Source organism: Heterocephalus glaber, unplaced genomic scaffold, assembly GCF_053883595.1.
Source record: "Heterocephalus glaber isolate CG9 unplaced genomic scaffold, H.glaber_assembly_v1.0 deba00001504, whole genome shotgun sequence".
Classification (NCBI taxonomy): Eukaryota; Metazoa; Chordata; class Mammalia; order Rodentia; family Bathyergidae; genus Heterocephalus; species Heterocephalus glaber.
The window spans coordinates 42,923,572-42,943,354 of NW_028258324.1; the positions used below are offsets into that span (position 1 = coordinate 42,923,572).

General features: G+C 33.8%; 1 pseudogene; it reads right to left on the reverse strand.

The window, feature by feature from the left end:
- Positions 1-5,607: 5,607 nt before the first annotated feature.
- On the reverse strand, positions 5,608-5,705 carry LOC147825323 (U6 spliceosomal RNA; annotated as a pseudogene).
- Between the last annotated feature and the right edge of the window lie 14,078 nt (positions 5,706-19,783).

The following is a 19,783-nucleotide window of genomic DNA, read 5'->3' on the forward strand; positions in this document are numbered from 1 at the left end:
TGATAGCAGCCATTCTTTCTGGAATGAAGTGGAATCTCAGCATTGTTTTCATTTGCATCTTTCCAATGACCAATGATGTTGAACATTTTTTCATGTATTTATTTGCTATTTCTACTTCTTTGTCTGAAAAATGTCTGTTCATTTCAGATGCCCATTTTTGGATTGGGTCTTTAAATTTGGGAGGTCTGATCTTTTTAAGTTCTTTATAGATTCGAGATAGTAGACCTTTGTCTGAGGAAGAGCAGGTGAAGATTTTTTCCCACATTGTGAGTTGTCTCTTCACACTGCTGTTGGTTTCTCTTGCTGTGCAGAAGCCCTTTAATAAGAAGAGATCCCACTTGTTGATTGTTTGTGCTAGTTCATGGGCAACTGAAGTTTTGTTCATAAAATCTTTTCCTACACTGATGTCTTCAAGGGTTCTACCTAACCTCTGTTCCAACTGGTTCAGAGTTTCTATTTTAATATTTAGATCTTTAATCCATTTTGACTTTACTTTAGTGCATGGTGAGAGATATAGGTCTAGTTTTAATCTTTGGCAAGTTGAAGCCCAATTTTTCCAGCACCACTTATTAAACAGGCTATCTTTCCTCCAGTGAGGGTGTTTGGCTCCTTTATCGAAGATGAGATGGCTGAGTGTATCTGGCATTGTTTCTGCATCTTCTAATCAGTTCCACTGGTCCTCAGGTCTGTTTCTTTGCCAGTACCATGCTGTTTTTATCACAGTAGCTTTGTAGTAGAGTTGCAGGTTGGGAATTGTGATACCCGCTGCCATGTCTCTGTTACCTAGAATTGCTTTTGCTATTCTGGGTCTCTTATTCCAAATGAACTTTTGGATTGTTTTCTCGAGGTCTATGAAGTATGGTGCTGGGATCTCAATTGGAATTTCATTAAATCTATATAGCAGATTTGGAAGTATGACCATTTTCATTACATTAATCCTTCCTACCCAGGAGCAGGGGAAGTCTGTCCATTTTCTGACATCATCTTCAATCTCTCTTTTCAGAGTGCCATAGTTTTCAGAGAAGAGGTCTTTGATTTCTTTCATTAGGATGATTCCTAGGTATTTCAGTTTTTTGGATGCTATTGTGAAAGGAATTATTTGCCCTATTTCTCTCTCAGTGAGTCTGTCCTTGGTGTAGAGGAAAGCTATTGATTTTTGTGTGTTGACCTTGTAACCAGCTACTTGACTGAATTTGGTTATTAAGTCTAGAAGACTTTTGGTGGAGTTCTTGGGGTCTTCTATATAGAGTATCATGTCATCTGCAAACAATGACAATTTGACTTCTTCATTTCCTATCTTTATTCCTTTTAATTCTTTCCCTTGTCTAGTTGCTGTGGCTAATGTTTCCAAAACTATATTGAACAAGAGTGGTGATAGTGGACATCCTTGTCTTGTTCCTGATTTTAGTGTGAAGGATTTTGGTTTTTGACCATTTAGTATGATATTGGCTGTTGGTTTTTCATAGATGGCTTCTATCAGTTTGAGGTAGGGACCATGTATTCCAATTTTTTGTAGGGTTTTTATCATAAATGCATGTTGGATTTTGTCAAATGCTTTTTCTGCATCTATGGAGACAATCATATGGATTTTGTCCTTGGCTCTATTGATATAGTGTATTACATTGATTGATTTTTGTATATTGAACCATCCCTGCATCCCTGGGATGAATCCCACTTGATCAGGGTGTATGATCTTCTTGATGATCTTCTGCATTCTGTTTGCCATTATCTTATTAAGGATTTTTGCATCTATATTCATTAGCGAGATTGGCCTATAGTTCTCTTTTTCAGTTGGGACTTTCTCTGCTTTGAGGATCAAGATGATGCTTGCTTCCAGGAATGAATTTGGGAGTATTGCTTCCCTTTCCATTTCATTGAAGAGTTTAAATACTAGTGGCAGCAGTTCCTCTCTAAATGTCTTGCAGAATTCAGAAGTGCAGCCATCAGGGCCCAGGCTTTTCTTAGTTGATAAGTTTTTCATTACATTTTCAATTTCATTGGTTGATATGTGGTTGTTCAGAATTGTTAGGTCTTCTTCATTCAACTTTGGTAATTCATATGTATCTAGGAATCTGTCCATTTCTTCTGTGTTGTCCATCTTACTGCCGTATAGGTTCTGGAAATAGGTATTGATGATCCTCTGGATTTCTGCAGGATCTGTTGTGATTTCACCCTTTTCATTCCTAATTGCATAGATTTGGGCCTTTTCTTTCCTTTTTCTGACAAGGTTGGCTAAAGGTTTGTCAATTTTGTTGATTGTTTCGAAGAACCAACTCTTGGCTTCATTGATTTTTTGTATCACTCTCTTAGTCTCCATTGCATTGATTTCTCCTCTGATCTTTATAATTTCCTCCCTGGTATGAGCTCTGAGGTTGTCCTGTTCTTTTTCTAGAAGCTTGAGGTTCAGCATCAGGTTGTTTAATTGGGCTCATTCTGTTTTCTTAATATGAATATTCACTGCTATGAATTTCCCTCATAAGACTGCTTTCATTGTGTCCCATAGATTCTGATATGTTGTATTGTCATTGTCATTGAATTGAAGGAACTGTCTGATTTCTTCTTTAATTTCCTCTGTGACCCATTGGTTATTTAGAAGTGTGTTTTTCCATTTCCATGTGTTTATGTAATTCTTGAGGTTTCTTTTGCTATTAATCTCCAATTTCATCGCACTATGGTCTGATAATATACAGGGGTTAACTTCAATTCCTTTTCACTTACTTAAACATGTTCTATGTGTGAGTATGTGGCCCATTTTGGAGAATGACCCGTGTGAAACTGAGAAGAATGTGTATTCTGATTTTGTGGGGTGGAAGACTCTGTAAACATCTGTTAAGCTCATTTGTTCAAGAGTTCGATTGAGTTCTAGTATTTCATTACTTATTTTTAGTCTAATTGATCTATCTATTTGTGACAGTGGGGTATTGAGGTCCCCCACTACAATTGTATTAGTACATATATGACTTCTCATGTCCGTTAGTATTTGTTTTATATAGTTGGGCACAGTAATGTTTGTTGCATAGATATTTATGATTGTCATCTCTTCCTGTTGGATTGTTCCCTTTACAAGGATGTAGTGTCCTTCTTTGTCTCTCTTAATCAGTGTTGGTTTGAAATCTACTTGATCTGCAAAGAGGATAGCTAGTCCTGGTTTTTTTGTGTGTGTTCCTGTGGCACAGAGTATTGTTTTCCACCCTTTAACTTTCAGTCTATGAGTTTACTTTTGAATGAAGTGTGTTTCTTGTATGCAGCATATCATTGAATTTTGCTTCTTAACCCATTCTACCAGTCTATTTATTTTGATTGGTGAATTGAGACCATTAACATTGATGGTTATAACTGATATGTATTAACTTGTCATTGCCATGACTTTTTCTTTTTTTTTTTTGGATTCTCCCCTTTACATTTAATTTCTTGTCATGCCAGATGGATTCATTCTGCTGTGCTTCCTGTAGTTGTGATCCTCATTGTATTTTCTTAGGATATTATCTAAAATTTTTTGGAGTGCTAGTTTGGTATTCATGAAGTTCCTAAGGTGCTCTTTATCATGAAAGTATCTTATTTCTCCATTAATTTTGAAAGATGGTTTTGCAGGGTAATCTGGGTTGGAGGCTATTTTTCTTTAGGGCTTGGAATATGTCACTCCAAGCTTTTTTTGCCTTGAGGTTTTGCATTGAGAAGTCTGCTGTGATTCTGATGGGCTTAACTTTGTTTGTGATTTGTTTCTTTTCTCTAACTGCTTGTAGAACTTTGTTCTTCTGTTGAGTTTCTGGAACCTTAACAATTATATGCCTAAGTGTAGATTTTTTTGATCAAGCCTGTTTGAGGTCCTGTATGCCTCACTTATCTGCATGTCAAGTTCTTTTGCCCTGGTTTTGAAGTTTTCTGCCATCACTTCTGTGAACAGATTTTGTTTTTTTTATGTCATCTGCACTCTCTCCTGTTTCTTCGTTGACTCCAAACAGTCTTATCTTATTCTTCTTTGTATCGTCTAGCAGCTGCTGGATTGACTTCTCATGGTCCCTTCCAATTTTGAAGCAATTTTTCTTTTCCTGGTCACTAATTGCAATCTTATCTTCTATATCTGAAATTCTGTCCTATTTGGCTCAATCTGCTGTGTAGACTTTCAATGGAGTTTTTCATCTCTTGGAAATTTGTTTGTATCTGTTTTATGGAGTCCATTTGCTTCCTATGTTGAGATTCCATCATGTTCCTCAGCTCCTCTATTTGTTTATCTGTGTTCTCTCTAGATTTATTAATCATGTCTTGCATTATGGGCACAATCTCTGCCATTATCTGAGAAATTATTTCTGATTTCATTTCTTCCAGATCCTCTTTTTTTGTGACTTCAGGGGTTCCAGGTGGCTGAGTATAAGAGTGTTCCATCTTCTTTCCCTTTGAGGTTGCTGTAGGTGATCTGGAAGTCTGGTTTTGAGACTTATTTAAGTCTCTTCTCATTTCGATGGGGGGGTGCCATTGGTGCCCGCATGGGTCTCCTTCTCTGCACTGAGAGAGGTGGAACGGTGGCCCAGAAGCCCCTACCTGTGGTCTGGGAGCCGTGGAACTATGGCTCAGATGCCCCTTCCTCTGGGCTGGGAGGGGTAAAATGCGACAAAAATATTTCAAATGAATATAGATTTAACACAGAGTTTAAAAAAAACACAAACAAATGAGGACTAAGCTAAGAGAGCAAAGAGGTACTACAGATATTCTGTAGCTATAAATTAAAATTTTGTTTTTCAAAAAATCATGATGGGTTGGAATTTCATATCTAGTAATCTAACTATCCTAATAACTCTTATACCATCCTCCATCAAATATTCAAAGTACATTTTTTTTCATGTACACAAGAAACAAAGAGTGATCATATGCTGGGCCACTGAGACCTCAACTGATTTCAGAAGTCTCAGGTCATATGAAGTATTTCTCTGATCACAGTGGGATTAAATCTTATGAATAATAACAATGGAATATTTAGAAAACCTTATATATTTTAATTAAGTAACAAACTTCTAATTCATTGAACAAAGAAGAAAACACACAGGATGTTATGAAATATGGAAGTTTTTTAAACCAAAGTATATTAAATTTTTGTGGGTTGAATTGAAAGTGGGAAGAAATGATAGCTGACATAGCAGGTTATTTATATGCTTAGAAAAATGCATCACTCTTGTGTCAAATATAAACAGAACAGTAACAAATTTTTTGAACTAATAGCAGCAGCTCACATTGCACATGGGATTACCCACTGTTCTTACTGTACCACTGATAAGATCAGAAGAGAAAAATTACATACAGTAATTTTTTTTCTTTTTCTTTTTTTTTTTTTTTTAGGCCTTCATTTCTGAAGGGGATTTTGCATCACAAGGGGTGATCTAAAAATATGAATATTTTTAAAACTTACAGTAAAAGACACATCACCAAGAATGATGGGATAAGTGTTTAAAGCAAGGGGGAGTATTAATACCAATTTATTTTTTATTATAATAAATTTAAAAGACATTCCCTGTATTTTAAATGTATAGACTGTCAGGCCAGGGATTTAGCTCAGTGTTCTGTCACTTGCCTCACAAGTGCAAGGACCTGAGTTCAATCCTTGGTACCCCCCCAAAAAAAAACCTCTGCCTCACAAATTTGCACAGGAGCCATGCTAATCTGCTCTGTACAGTTCCAATTTTAAGTATGTGTGTGGCTGAGGTGTCATTCACTGTATTTTTTATCATACCTGGTACTGCACGTCAACCCCATCCCACTATAATTACATTTTGTCACTATACTCCAAATGCAAGAAATAGAAGAGTCTAATTTGATCCCTGGTACCGAAAAAAAAAAGCCATCTCTGATCGGAAACTCTGAAGGTATTTTGGCTCTCAGAAGGCAAGGCCTGGACCACATGAGGTTCCTCTCTACACTAAAAACCAAGTATGTTCTTTCTTCACTGAGGTTCCCCCCAGCACACAGAGCTAGAGATTCCCCCTGGCCAAAAGCTTACTGAGGGCCTCAGAGAGCAGTTTACCTGTTTAGCAAGGAGGACAATCAAGGAGAAAATGTTCATTTTTTGGGGGGGGGGTACCAGGGATTGAACTCGGGTCCTTGCTCTTGGGAGGCAGGTGGTGAGAAAATGTGCATTCTTATGTTGTTGTTTTTGGTACCAGGGATCAAATTCGGGTCCTTGCACTTGTGCAAAAATGTTCATTCTTACAAAATTTCTTAAGGCTGGGGATTTAGCTCAGTGGTTCCCCCGCCTGCCTCGCAAGCGCAAGGTCCTGAGTTTGATCCCTGGTACCAAAAAAAAAAAAAAAAACCCAAAATTTCTTAATAACTTTCTAGATCTTTTGTCTTTTCAAGAAAATGAATAAGTTTCTTAACATGGTTAAGTTTTTTTTTTTTAAAACATGGTAGGGTTTTGACCTCAAATACTCATCAGGTCTGCTACTCAAATAAACTTATACCTGGACAACATAGGAACTTTGAAGATGCCTCTTCACTGACCAGTTAAGGTCCAACATAGACAGTTCCATGCTTTTCTTCCCAGCTCCTCAAAGGCCTTTGCAAATAGCTTTTGTTTTATGCCCAGAACCCCCTATTACACCGACTTGTACAGAATGTTAGGATCTCATCTCCTCCTCCAGGTCCCATGGAAATAGAGCTGAGTTAGGTTGTCCAAACAAACACCAGACAGATTATATCAGATGGTGTATCACACAGAATTTAAATTTTGAACAAAATATGTCTCTCCTTCTTTGGTCTCACACAGGAATTAAAGTCTCCACTTGCTAGATGAGGTAAACTTGTTTTGGTTACTTCACAGAGTAGTATATGAAGTGAATCATTATCAAAGCTACCAGCTACCTACCAAGTACCAGTCACAGCTATAGTACTACTGTGATGTCTAGTTGTAGGTGTAAATGGTAGAGATTTTCTTAATGAGGCTTTTACTATCAACATTTCATTGGACCAAAAGGTCTCATAAATCTGAAAATGGCATACCTAGTTCCTATAAATTCTGTGTCAAGAAATGTACTTGTGTGCTACAGATTTGCATCAAAATATCACAGAAGATAGCATAAGTAGCTGGAATTTATTGATTTATACTTGTGAAGGCTTGAAGTCCAAGTCAAGAGGTTGGTTCCATGTGAAAACTATGAAGAAGAATCCGTTTCATGCATTCCCATAGCGACTGTTGGATTTCTGGTAACCTTTGATGTCCTTTGGATTAAAGAACCATTATGTCTTCATCTTCATATGGTGTCTGCTATTAGTCTTTATCTGTGTCCAAATTTCTTCTTTTTAAAAGGACTCCAATATTTATATGGCAGAGAACATGTGATATTTAAGCTTGTGTGCCTGACTTATTTCACTTAATATTGTAGGGGAAAAGAAATAGAGGGAGACAGAGGGTAGGGAAAAGGTATGGCAAAGAAAGAATTGAAGGGAGAAATGATGAAAATAGAGTTTTTTCAAATGAGAAGGGAATCAAGAGTTGAAATGATCAAGGAGGGCGGGGAAAGGTAGGGGATGAAAATAAAAGAAAAAAATTAAGATATATTATGTGTATGTGTCAACTTCCCAAGGCAGTTGTAATCATTATGCACTACAAACATGTAATAATAATAAAAATGACAAAAAATAATAAAAGGACACTAGTCACATTTTACTAGAATCCCTTCTAATGGTCTAATTTTAACAAACTTCCCTTTGTAAAGTTTCTATCTCCAAATAAAGTAACATTCTAAATCACTGGGATTTAGGTCTTTAAATGGTAAATTCAATACATAACATGAACCATTCCTTTTTTTTCAGAAATGAGACATTATTCAAAATGTACCCTCTTAGCTGTCTTTATAAGTACATACCACTTTGTATCATTTGTCAACTTTCATAGTGTCCAAAAGCAAAGTGTATAATGCTGGTAGCCAAGTAATATGTCTAAGCAATTCAGCACATAGAACACTTATATAATTTTATAGCTGAACAAAGGAATTGCAAGGACAAGCCAGACACAAAAATAAACTGAGCATCATGTTAGCTTTTATATCTAGTGAGTTCAGAAATGCTTGTAATAGCCATTCCTTAGCCCCAGGAGGAAGAGCAGAGATCTGTTCTATGACCTGGTTCTTATCTCTGACTTGTTTATTCTGTTAATATTCCTAAGCCCGAAAATTGGCTTGTCTAATTTTTATTTCTTGGAACATCCAAGTTTATTCTGGGTGTTTGCATCAGACCATCTGCTTGGTTGCACAATTCTGTGAGCTTTGCTGGTCCATTTGTTTTATCAGACCCCAACTTTCAGCCATGATGCATATGTATTCTTGCACAAATTCTCTGAATTTCGAATAGTCTGGTCTCATTTTCTCTGCTACTGATCTTACTACCTTGAGTTTTCCTCTGTTAGTAATCTGCATGATTTGTAACATTGGATGCTGGAAGTTGGTCTGCTATTTCAAAGTGCCTCTTTTTATCTTTTATTTTTTGGAGTGGGGTGAGTGGTAACTGATAAGCTACTTTGATGCTTTCTCATCACCTTCAGTCTGGAGAATATTTCCTTGAGGGCTGCATGGATTCCAAGTAGGCAGAACTCGTGGCTGACTTACTTGATCAGAAACTGGTAGTAATCACACCTGTGCTGTCTTTGTTCTCTACAGGGTTTGGATTTTTTAATCTAGTATTTTTGGACTGCAGTTAACTTCAAGTAACTGAAACCATGGAAAGTGAAATTGTGCATAAAGGGTCATTGCTGCATTCTATATTAATCTACACCTCAGATTCTTCTTGATATCCTTTTATTCCCTTTATGCCAACTCAGGCATTTCTATCATTTTAAGTACTTTTTAGTGGTAATTATTTAACTACCTAAAAATAAGTTAAAGCATGATATCATAAGCTGTTTACTGAGAGCATCTGGGCTTTTCTATTTTTAAAAAATGATCAAATATTACACTACTTACAAGGGCATTTGTATTGAAGAAATGAAATAATTCCCTGGAAAATATCCTACATGTGGAGTGAGGCAATATACAGTGGACCCTCGAGTTAAGAACAACCTGACATATGAACAACTTGGGAAATGAATGGAATTTTAGTTATAACTTATGAAAAAAGTCTTTAGGTATGACTTGAATGCTGAACACTTGTGCTTCCAGATGGTCTCAGATACAGATTTAACCCTTAAGGAGTTCTGAAAGGAAAATTATACCATCCTTTCCTTTGTAGGGTTGAGCAATCCAATGTCCCTCTAAGGACAGCGAGATCTACCTGTATACAAGAGAAAGACCTTGAAGGCTGTGTAGTGAAGCCCGAGGCTTCAATTGACCAACTTGAGTTACAACCAGCCCTTGCAAATGAATTGATTTCATAAGTCAAGGGTCCACTGTAACATAAAATTTTAAATTTTTCATTACATCTTGCTATTGGTTTAACTGTCTATTCTTTTAGTTACAGATATTTATGTACTAATGAGCATATACTAAAATCTGAAGCTATGGACTAGCAATAATTTGTTGTGACTCTTTTGTCTCCTAATACAAGTACTTATTTTCTACATACTTGCTTAAGTTATAATTTTAAATACTTTGTTCCAATTTCAAAAATATTGCTTTAGATTTCCATGAAATTATGAACAGTAGTACACAATGAAGGGCATTCTCCTATTCACTCACCTCTGTTTTCATGTCTGCTGCCTGCTCATATATTTATGCTTCAGTATATGTTGTATCTCCTTTAGGTTTCATAAATCATCTATGTTGGTTCTTGCTTTGATACTGTGTGATGTAACATTTCTTTAGAGCAGTCAGGGATCTCTCCAGGTGATCCTATTTTTTTCCTCCTAGGGAAACCTGAGTATATTTTACTTGTCAGCCACTGATTTTTATTTTTAACCCTGTCAAACATCTATCCATGACTCAGATATTTGAGTTACTTTTTTGAGACATGTCTAGAAAACATGATTATAATTAAATGAAATCAGTGTTCAGAACTAATTTCACATTTCTACATCAGATACCATTGTATACATGTAGAAGAATTTTTATTTTTCTTCATTTCACTTTTAGAGGATGTTGGAATTTATACACAATTGGATTCTCTAAAAATTCCTTACAAATAAATAATATGTACTGTTTCTGGCATATTTTCTAGATTTCCTTGATTTTCTTGCCTTTTCCAAATTTCATGCAGCTGACCTCTGATTCATTTGTATATTATTATGCTTTGGTTGGCTATTTAAACAGCGAGTGGATTATAAAAACATTTACACAAAATAGCACGAGTTTACAATGCAAAATCAAAGCACTTCTGCAAGCTTTTATATAATGCATTGACTTGAGGGAGTGTTTACTGTACTTACTAATTTTATTATATATGTACTTTCCCTTGTTACCTCACTGTTTGTAGTTACTGTTTATGTTCATTTTCCTCCAGTCATATGTTGAGTGCTTTAAGATGCCAGTTAGACATATTTTTGCTTCTTTTTATGAGATGCAAAAAGGGATTCAGATGATGATGAAGTTATGTGTGGTCTTTTGGACATAATTCAGGAGCTTTGGTTTATTGAAGATATGACTTCAATATGCTTTGGTTTTCATATATATATATATTAGCTTGAATTGGGTTTTGTGAGCAAACTGAGCATTGACCACCCACATGTCCACAGGTAAGCCTCACCTCATTCCCCACTGAGGGAAAGGATGGGCTCCTTTTGACTTTAAGGGTGACTATGACCTGGATTTGATGAATTACTCAGGGCTTCTTTCTTTGGATGTACTTTTCTGTGAAAGTTAAAGATATTATTTAAGTGTTCTTTGAAAAAGTACTTCTGCTGGGGGAATTATGAGAGAAGAGTAACCTAAGATTTTCAGTAGTGATATTTTTTACCCCAAATCTCTTTATTATAGGAAGACAACATATCCCTCTAAATAGCTTACTTTTTCAAACATTGGTGGATTAGTTGACTGAAGAATATAAGGTTTTTATTATTATGAGTTTTTATAACATCCCTACTGACTTTGTAGTCTGAGTCATGGAGATAATTTGGAAGAACATGCATTATAGAGCTGTGGACATGCCCTTTATACAAGACAATAACATGTGATCTACCCCTGGTCACTTCAGTGATACTGAATCCTTAGGAAGAAATCAGGTAGCATTTCACAGATGAGAATTCTTACTGTAAAATATTATAACTCAACAGTTACACCCAAAGACTTGTGTTTGAAAAGTGAATTATATAGGTCCTTACTTCCAGAGTAACCACTGGACAGAACTTTGACTTGAATTAGTAGAACACTATATTCACCTTTCCGTATTGACTGTCCTTCCTAGTTTTCCTTATTGGTTTTCTTGTGTTATGTAATGCAATGAGGAGACACAGAATTTTAAACATCTGTAGTAGTCATGCATTAGCAAATATGGATTACCAAAAACATCATGCCAGGCCATATGTTACATGCTATGAAAAATTAATATTAAAGTCTTTAACAGATAATTGCCTCTGAATTCTAGACACTTAGAGGAAAAATCATGATTATGTAGGACTGAATTAAATATAAAATATTAACATTGCATGTCAAGAGAAATAAATTCTTGATTATTAGAAATCTAGATTATTTTCCTATTATCTTCTGTAGCATTTAACACTCTCCATGATTATTAGCCCCATCAACAGAGGAGAGAAATAAATAAGGCAACCCTCAAAATCATCTTTATTTTCTGTTTTCCTTTACTCTCCAAACATTTCCAAATGAGGTATCTAAAACAAATATTCAGTACTCTGTTTACCTTTGAAACTAGAAACCACTCAGAGAAACACTGATAATATGCAGATGAATGATGCTGATAACCTCAGTAAGAGCCACAGTAGACATGACAAAGATATTTATTCTAGATCCACTTAAATAATTAAATACAAAGATTGCTTAGATGTTTAAATATGAAAGAACACAAAGTTTCAGGTTTCTAGAACTGGCAAATGCATAAAATGCCATTAACAGGAGCCATAGAAACTCTTAATATTGTGAAAAAGGAAAGATTAATTCAGTTAGTTTTGACTTTGAGTTTGAGCTGCCTATGAGTGTGGATATATAGCGTCCCTTCCCCATATTATGGTCATAACTAGGGACTGAAGAAAAGTCTTTGAATACTATTCAATTAAACCTTTATTCTAAACAGTGACTCGTCCTAATAAATTTAAAATAGTGTCAAAAAGATGTCATGAAACTAATTTAATTCTAAATGTTTGTTTTCACAGTACTAAGGATCAAACCCAGCACCTCCCACAGTAACTGATGCCATTCTTGATTGCAGTTCTAATAGATTCTAGTCATTTTATTCACAAGAAAGTGAAAAATCAATATTAATATGCATGCACTCTAAAGATATTGCTTTGCCAGTTGAATTAATAAAAGAATAAAAGATTTTCTTCAAGATGATACACATCAGAACTAGAAGAATGTAAGGGGAAAATATGAACTCAAGTAGATATTTTTTATATCTATACTCACTTCAGCCTCTTATTCTCAGACAGAAACACAATTTTCTTTTCTTCAAATAATTATGACACTAACTTTCCACATTTAATCTAGTTAATAAGATCAGTGACAGCAAACTACCACCAATAGTTTTTTTTTTAAAATTCTGTCTTAAATATTACCACTGTTTGTGACCATAATTACAAGCGATAAAAAGGTTGTTGGCTAGACATTATAAACATTGAATTTTATGCAATATTAAAGAGTTAGTTGGCTTCTTAAGGTATTGTTTAACTGTACATATGATTATGTATGTGTGTATATATAACTATGTAAGAATATTTTATATGTCCATTGTTAGAAAAGTATTTTTCATGAACAGAAAAAGAATGTCACTTAAATAAAATCTAAGAGAGATTTCTTTCCCTAAGATGTGCAAATCCCACAATACATTTTTTTCACAGACTACTACAGGAAATTCTAATAAGGTATCCACAATTCAGTGGTACAATATCACCTGAACTGCATCAGAATTATGTACAAGCCTGTTAATAATGCAGAATCCTTAGCCTTATTCTTGACCTATTGAAGCAGACACTGCATTTTTAACAAAATTCTTAAGTGATATGGGTACACATTAAGGTTTGAGAACTTTGTTCTAGAACAAGTTGCTACATGAATCAGAAATTAGGTATAAAATAATTTCAGAACAACACATTGACCTGTTTGTTGTTAATATTAGAATACTTGGCCAAACAAATTAAAAAGAAGCACAGTATCAGGAAAAGCTAGTGCATTTATTTGACAGTTGAGGTTGAGAATTGTAAACTTGCTACATTAAATTCAGTGCTACATTTCATGGGTTAGTAGTTTCCTTTTGCATAGGTATGGAGAAAGAACAATTGTTATGCCTTTTATAAGGGGCAAAATGAAAAGTGGAATGAAGTGTTGTACAATGGGTTATTATTTCTTAATGTATTCATATTGGAATTTTAAAGGTGTAAATTCACCGTTCAGGACCACATAAATTCCTTGACTTTTTTACAGTTATATAAATGCAAAACAATAGTAACAAATAGCTTTAGACTTAGAGAGTAGTTTAAACTAAAAGAAAAAACACAGAGAAACAATGATTATTTATAAGTATGTTGAGTATTTGTGTGTGTGGTATTTAGAAAGAAACAGATATTTTACTATTTGAGTGATGCCAAGAACCCAAGTGGTAATTTCAATTTATGATAGCTTCATTTTTATTAAATCTAATTAAATTTAAGGAAATACCTGATAACTGTTCATTAAGGTAATCAAAATGCATCACAGAATCTACTCACTAGAAAAGCAGAAATCATGATTGCAGATAGTTTCTATCCTAAAAATCCTTTAATCACAGATTTTGTTTCTCATTCCTTAAAAATATAAAAATAGTTTCTGAGTTATTCATAAATATGATGTTTTGAATTAGTTTGACCTGCAGCATAAAGTGAAACACTTGAAAAGACAATTATTGTGAATGTCAAGCAAAGATCAGCAGGCATTTAAAAATTATAAAACTGAATTAATCACAAACTTAAATTGGTTTACTGGATGAAAATTTGCAACTTTTGTAGACAAAAATAATGAATTCATTTTTAATTTTTCCTAATTTTTTTCTTGCTACCATGATATGTTTGGAATATTATATCAATATAGACAGGATTCATGACATTATGTGTGCTGTGGGCATCTGTCATGCCTCCCCAATTAGATCCAAATGAAAAGAGATATAACACATGTTGTGAAAGAAATGTTGCTTCCTTTTGTGTTTTCATCTACTGGACTGAGGAGAAGCAAACCCACATATTTGAGGATATTAGTGAAAAATGTGGTTTTTTAAACATATGAATAAGGAGATAATATTAAATTTTGCATGTATGTTATTAAAAAATCTATGGTACTGATGCAATTTATAGATCCTTGGAAACTTAATGATTCAATAAGGAAAAATACTGATTTACCTTTATCATTACAAATATATTACTTTGTATTAATGTATGAATGTGTATTATTTTGAACACTATGTAGGTTTTCGAAGAAATTAAAAACAAGAATATTACATGATTCACTGATCTCTCTTCCATGCATTTACCTAGAGGAAATGAAATCAGTGCCTTCTAAAGATATTTGCATTCCCATGTTCATTACAGCACAGTTCACAACAGTCAAGATATGAAAAAAATTATATATATAATTTATTATTATTTTAATATAATATATATAATTTAGCCTTAAATGTGCTGATATATTGTCATTCGCATGAAGCTGGAGAAGATTAAAATAAATGAAAAAGACAGAAAACTATTACACGAAGTCATATATATTTAGATTCTAAAAGAAACAAAAAACACAGAAATAGAGAACAAAACAGTGCTTGCCAGAGTTGAAAAGAGAAGAAATACATGTTAGAAGATAAAGAAAAGCAGATATTCATGATGAATGAGTCCAGGTATCTTAGGTACAACATGAGCATAAAATTACTCTGAATATAGGCTTCATGCAAAATGAGTACATTTTTATGTGTTCTTACCACAAAAACAAAACAAAACATGAGTAACCATTTGAGATGATGGATATTTTATTTGTCTTCCTTATAGTAACCTGTTTATTATAATTTATGTGTATCCTATAACATAATATAATATACCTTGAAATAACATACACATTAAAAAATAGAATATGGAGGAAAGAATACCATGGATTGTACCTTATATCACTGTGACATGAAAAATAACACCCACATTAAATAAAGTATGGGATTTATTGTAGGATACTACAGACCTTTTTTATATATTCAGATTCTTGCACCAATAATTTATTCAGAGCTTTGCAAAAATTTGAAGTCATAAAATATTTTTTACAGATTATACAATTTCTTCATTGCATTATGGAAGTTTACTCAAATTTCTCACTTCAGTAACATCTGGTACAATATCAGAGTTTATATTCTGTTGCACAGTATGACACTAGAAGGGTAGAATTCCCACCAGTTTGAAAATGTGCTTTCCTGTTGTCCAGATCATGCTCTTCTACTCAATCCATTTCATGAATACTCATACATATGGTCAAGTGCTGTTCAGAATTTCATGTGACATTCTTATAATAGCTAATTCTGTGCCACAGCCTAGTTTTTAGAGACCACAGCAAATTTACAAATGGTAACTAGAATTATGTCATAAACTTTAAAGCAAAGCTTGAGCTTTGTTTTGATTCAGTGTTTTATATAAAGAAGATAATACGGTTATCTATAATTAATGATTATGCACACTATCCGAGTGAGAAAGACTATGAATAAATGAAATGAAGATCCATAATTCCTCACAAATGGTTCACTATTCTGACATTTTACTATGACAACAAGCATTACCTTTCATATTCCTAGAAAATAACAACTAAGTTTCAGTTCTTGCTTCTGTCCATTCCTTAGTATACATCTAACCTATGAGTGAAATAATTCAAAGTTGTATAAAAAAGAAGAAATGATACCAAAGGAAAAGTACAACTCATACAAACTCTGTACCTGGCCTCCTAGTAAGTCCAGGGCTTATTTTATAAATGTGTGTGAATTTATCTATTCCTAAGGTTTATGTATTATTAAACTGCTCTTGGTGCTGTATTGAGAGCTGAATAACAACTAGAATCAATTACTTGTGCCCAGACCACGTATTTTCAACAGGAATTATATCCTCTCCAAAAGAGAAAAACTACTTCTTAGGAAGGATGTCTTATTATTTTTATATAAAACACTTATGTGAGTATACATATAGTAAACAAGCAACTGTACAAATATATATGTAATAAAAAATTTCATGTGAAAGTAATTACAAAAGGTAAATGTCTAAAATAATCTCCATGGGAGTTGTTTTTATATATATATAAATATATATATATATTTATATATATATATTTATATGTATTTATTTATTTGTATTTTTTTTTAAAGAAAAACTGACATAGAGGAATGTAAACTCAGTGACAGAGTTGCAGCTCCAGAATTTCTATATGGGGAGGAAAATTTCAGAATTTCAGAACAATTTTGTTGGAAGCAGAAATGGATTACAAGGTGACTATTGAGACAAACTACAGGATATTTTGGTTGAAGTTCTGTTGCATTTGCATAATGTTGACAACCAGAATTCTTAGGCAGCTCCCAAGTTGCCTTACTCCTGGTATACTTGTGAGTATAATCTAATCTCATTGAGTGTAGGGATCTGTGAATATGATGGATAATATTCTCTTAATTAGTTTACATAACATACGTGTAGGCATTTGATAGAATGGGTTACAGTCCATAATCATTTGTTTGAGTTCATCAAAAAAGAGACTATCCTTAGTGCTGGCACTAACTAGGCGAGATCTTCAGAAAAGGATGAATGCCAGACAGATCAAAGGAAGAAATGACTATTTTACATATCACCCACTGAGTGAAGTGACTTCAGGTGCTAAAGACCTCACTCAGTCCTCTACTAGCAAGGAAATTAATTCTGCCAACTTCTACCTAACCTTGAAAGAAAACTGGGAATATCAGATGAGAACTACAGTCCCAGACAATACTTGCATTAGAGTCTTACAAGATCAGAGAACAGAATACAGTCAAACTGTGGCTGGGTTTCTGACCCATGGAAACTTTGATACTGTTATGTAGTTGGAAATATTGAATTAATTTATTAAAGAAATATAGAAATCAATATACACTATAGCAAACAATTTTTCATTTATTTTTTTCTCATATAATGGGCACTAAACTCTACCTGTCACATGAAAGCTACCAATGCAAAGAAAGAAGTGCTATAGAAAAATTGATGAGAAGTGAGGTGTAAAGATAATCATTCCTGATAAATACTGCATAGGATGCATATTTATTTAATGGTGTTTACAAATATTCTCTTAATTCTGAAAATTGACATAGCTTTCAGTTTTAAATTATATTTAACATATATCAACTGATTTGTCTGTCAATAAAACAGATATTAATAAATATTACTCTGGGTGGAACCAGTAGCATCTGTAGATCCCTGTTTTGAATCTAAGAAGTTGCACAACTTTAGTGGTGGATCAAAACTAGAATCTAGATTTTCTAAGAGATTTTACAAATACTGTTTTCTCCTGAAGTCTTCAACTTCTGGCTCATTTTAGTAATGGTTTACTATTCATTTATTACTCTTCATCTGATTTATGATATTGTTTACCAGAAAATTGTACTTTAGAAGTGAAGAAAAATATTTATTGTAAAGGCAGATAAATATATATGACTGGAATAAGTGTATGCAGCTATGCATAGTTCTTTTATGATAAATGTTATTAATTGTCTTAAGGTGGTCCTGAACCTAATATATTGCATATTTTAAGGAAGAATTGACGTATATGGCAGTAGTAGTTCCTTCAAAAAATAAAAGACTGATTTCTATTCAATTTCAGATCTGAAACTCTATTATTGATTAAGAAGTTCTAAGTAGAATAGATTGATTCCCTAAAAATTATAATGACACTAGGAAATATCTGAGCTATTGTTTAATGTGAAAGGAAGCACACTGTTATGTGTACTGAATTAATTCGTTTATGTGTGATTATTCAAAAAAGCCCTCTACCAAATATTAGGAATAGGGATCTCTTCTTATTAAAAAGCTTCTGCACAGAAAGAGAAACCACCAACAGTGTGAAGAGATAACCCACAACGTGGGAAAATTTTTTCACCTGCTGTTCCTCAGACAAAGGTCAACTATCTAGAATCTATAAAGAACTTAAAAAAACGAGACTTCCCAAATTTAAAGACCCAGTCCAAAAAATGGGCATCTGAAATGAACAGACATTTATCAGACAAAGAAGTAGAAAGAGCAAATAAACATATGAAAAAATATTCAACATCACTGGTCATTTGAGAGATGCAAATGAAAATGCTGAGATTCCACCTCACACCTGAAAGAATGGCTGCTATCATGAAATCAACCAATAACAAAGGCTGGCGGGGGTGTGGAGAAAGAGGAACCCTATTCCACTGCTGGTGGGAGTGTAGACTGGTGCAACCACTATGCAAATCAGTATGGAGATACCTCAAAGAACTAGGACTGGAAGTCCTATTTGATCTAACTATTCCCCTGCTGGGTATTTTCCCCAAAGAATTAAAAGAATCATTCAACAGTGATATATGTGAACACCCACGTTCATAGCAGCATAATTTTTTTTTTTTTTTTTTTTTTTTTGGTACCAGGGATTGAACTCGGGTCCTTGCTCTTGTGCAGCAGGAGACAAAACCACTGAGCTAAATCACTGGTCCAGCAGCATAATTTTTAATAACTAAAACTTGGAAGCACCCCAATTGCCCATGAACTGGAGACTGGATAAAAAAATGCGTTTTTTAAAAAATAAAATGGAGTATTACTCAGCCATAAAAAATGAGAAATTAGAGACATTTATAGCTAAATGGATGCACATTGAGGCTATACACTTAAGTGAAATAAATAGGACACACATGTGCAAATATCAAATAGTTTCTCTAGAGTGAGAAACTAAAGGTGTAAAGGTCTAAAAGGTACAATAGATAATGTGAAATAGACAAGGGGCAAAGGGAGGGGGAATTGGGAGGGGTAGGGGAAAGGGAAGAGGAGAATGGAATTAATATGAGAAAATGAAAAATTGCAAACAAAGCCTTTGTAAATAGGGAGGGATGGAGTGGTCAAAGGGAGGGCAGGGGAATGGGGAAAAAATAAGAACTAAGAGAGATTATGTAAAGGTGCAAATTTCCAAAGATGAATGCCATTATATTGTATACCTAAAATGTAACAATAAAATTAATTTTTAAAAAATTGAATTATGAAAATAAGTAAATATCTTTGTCTATTATGTTAATTTTCCTTAAAAAATGAACACTTATTTTTATAAAAATTATACCTGTGTGATACATGCTTAATTCCCAAACTTAACATTATTCTTCCCACATTTACACTCACTTTTAAGATTTAATAAATGCTTCTGATTCCACTATGAAGTTAACTAGAGAACTGCAAAAATTCATTACATAATCCAAATGTATGGTTTCTTTGAAGATACTTATAACTTTCACACAGTCATACCATTTTTACCTCTTCCAGAAATCTTTCCGGCACTAACATCTGAGGAAATTGAGTTACTAGAATTCATAATATATCCCTCTAGAAGATTTTTAGTCATCCAGTATAATCTGATTCTGTATTAATGACTTTGATAAAAGCTTATATGTAGGTAAAGGCAAAATAAATTTGCTCCAACATATTTTTATAAGTACTATGAAATGTGCAAATATGGGATTACAT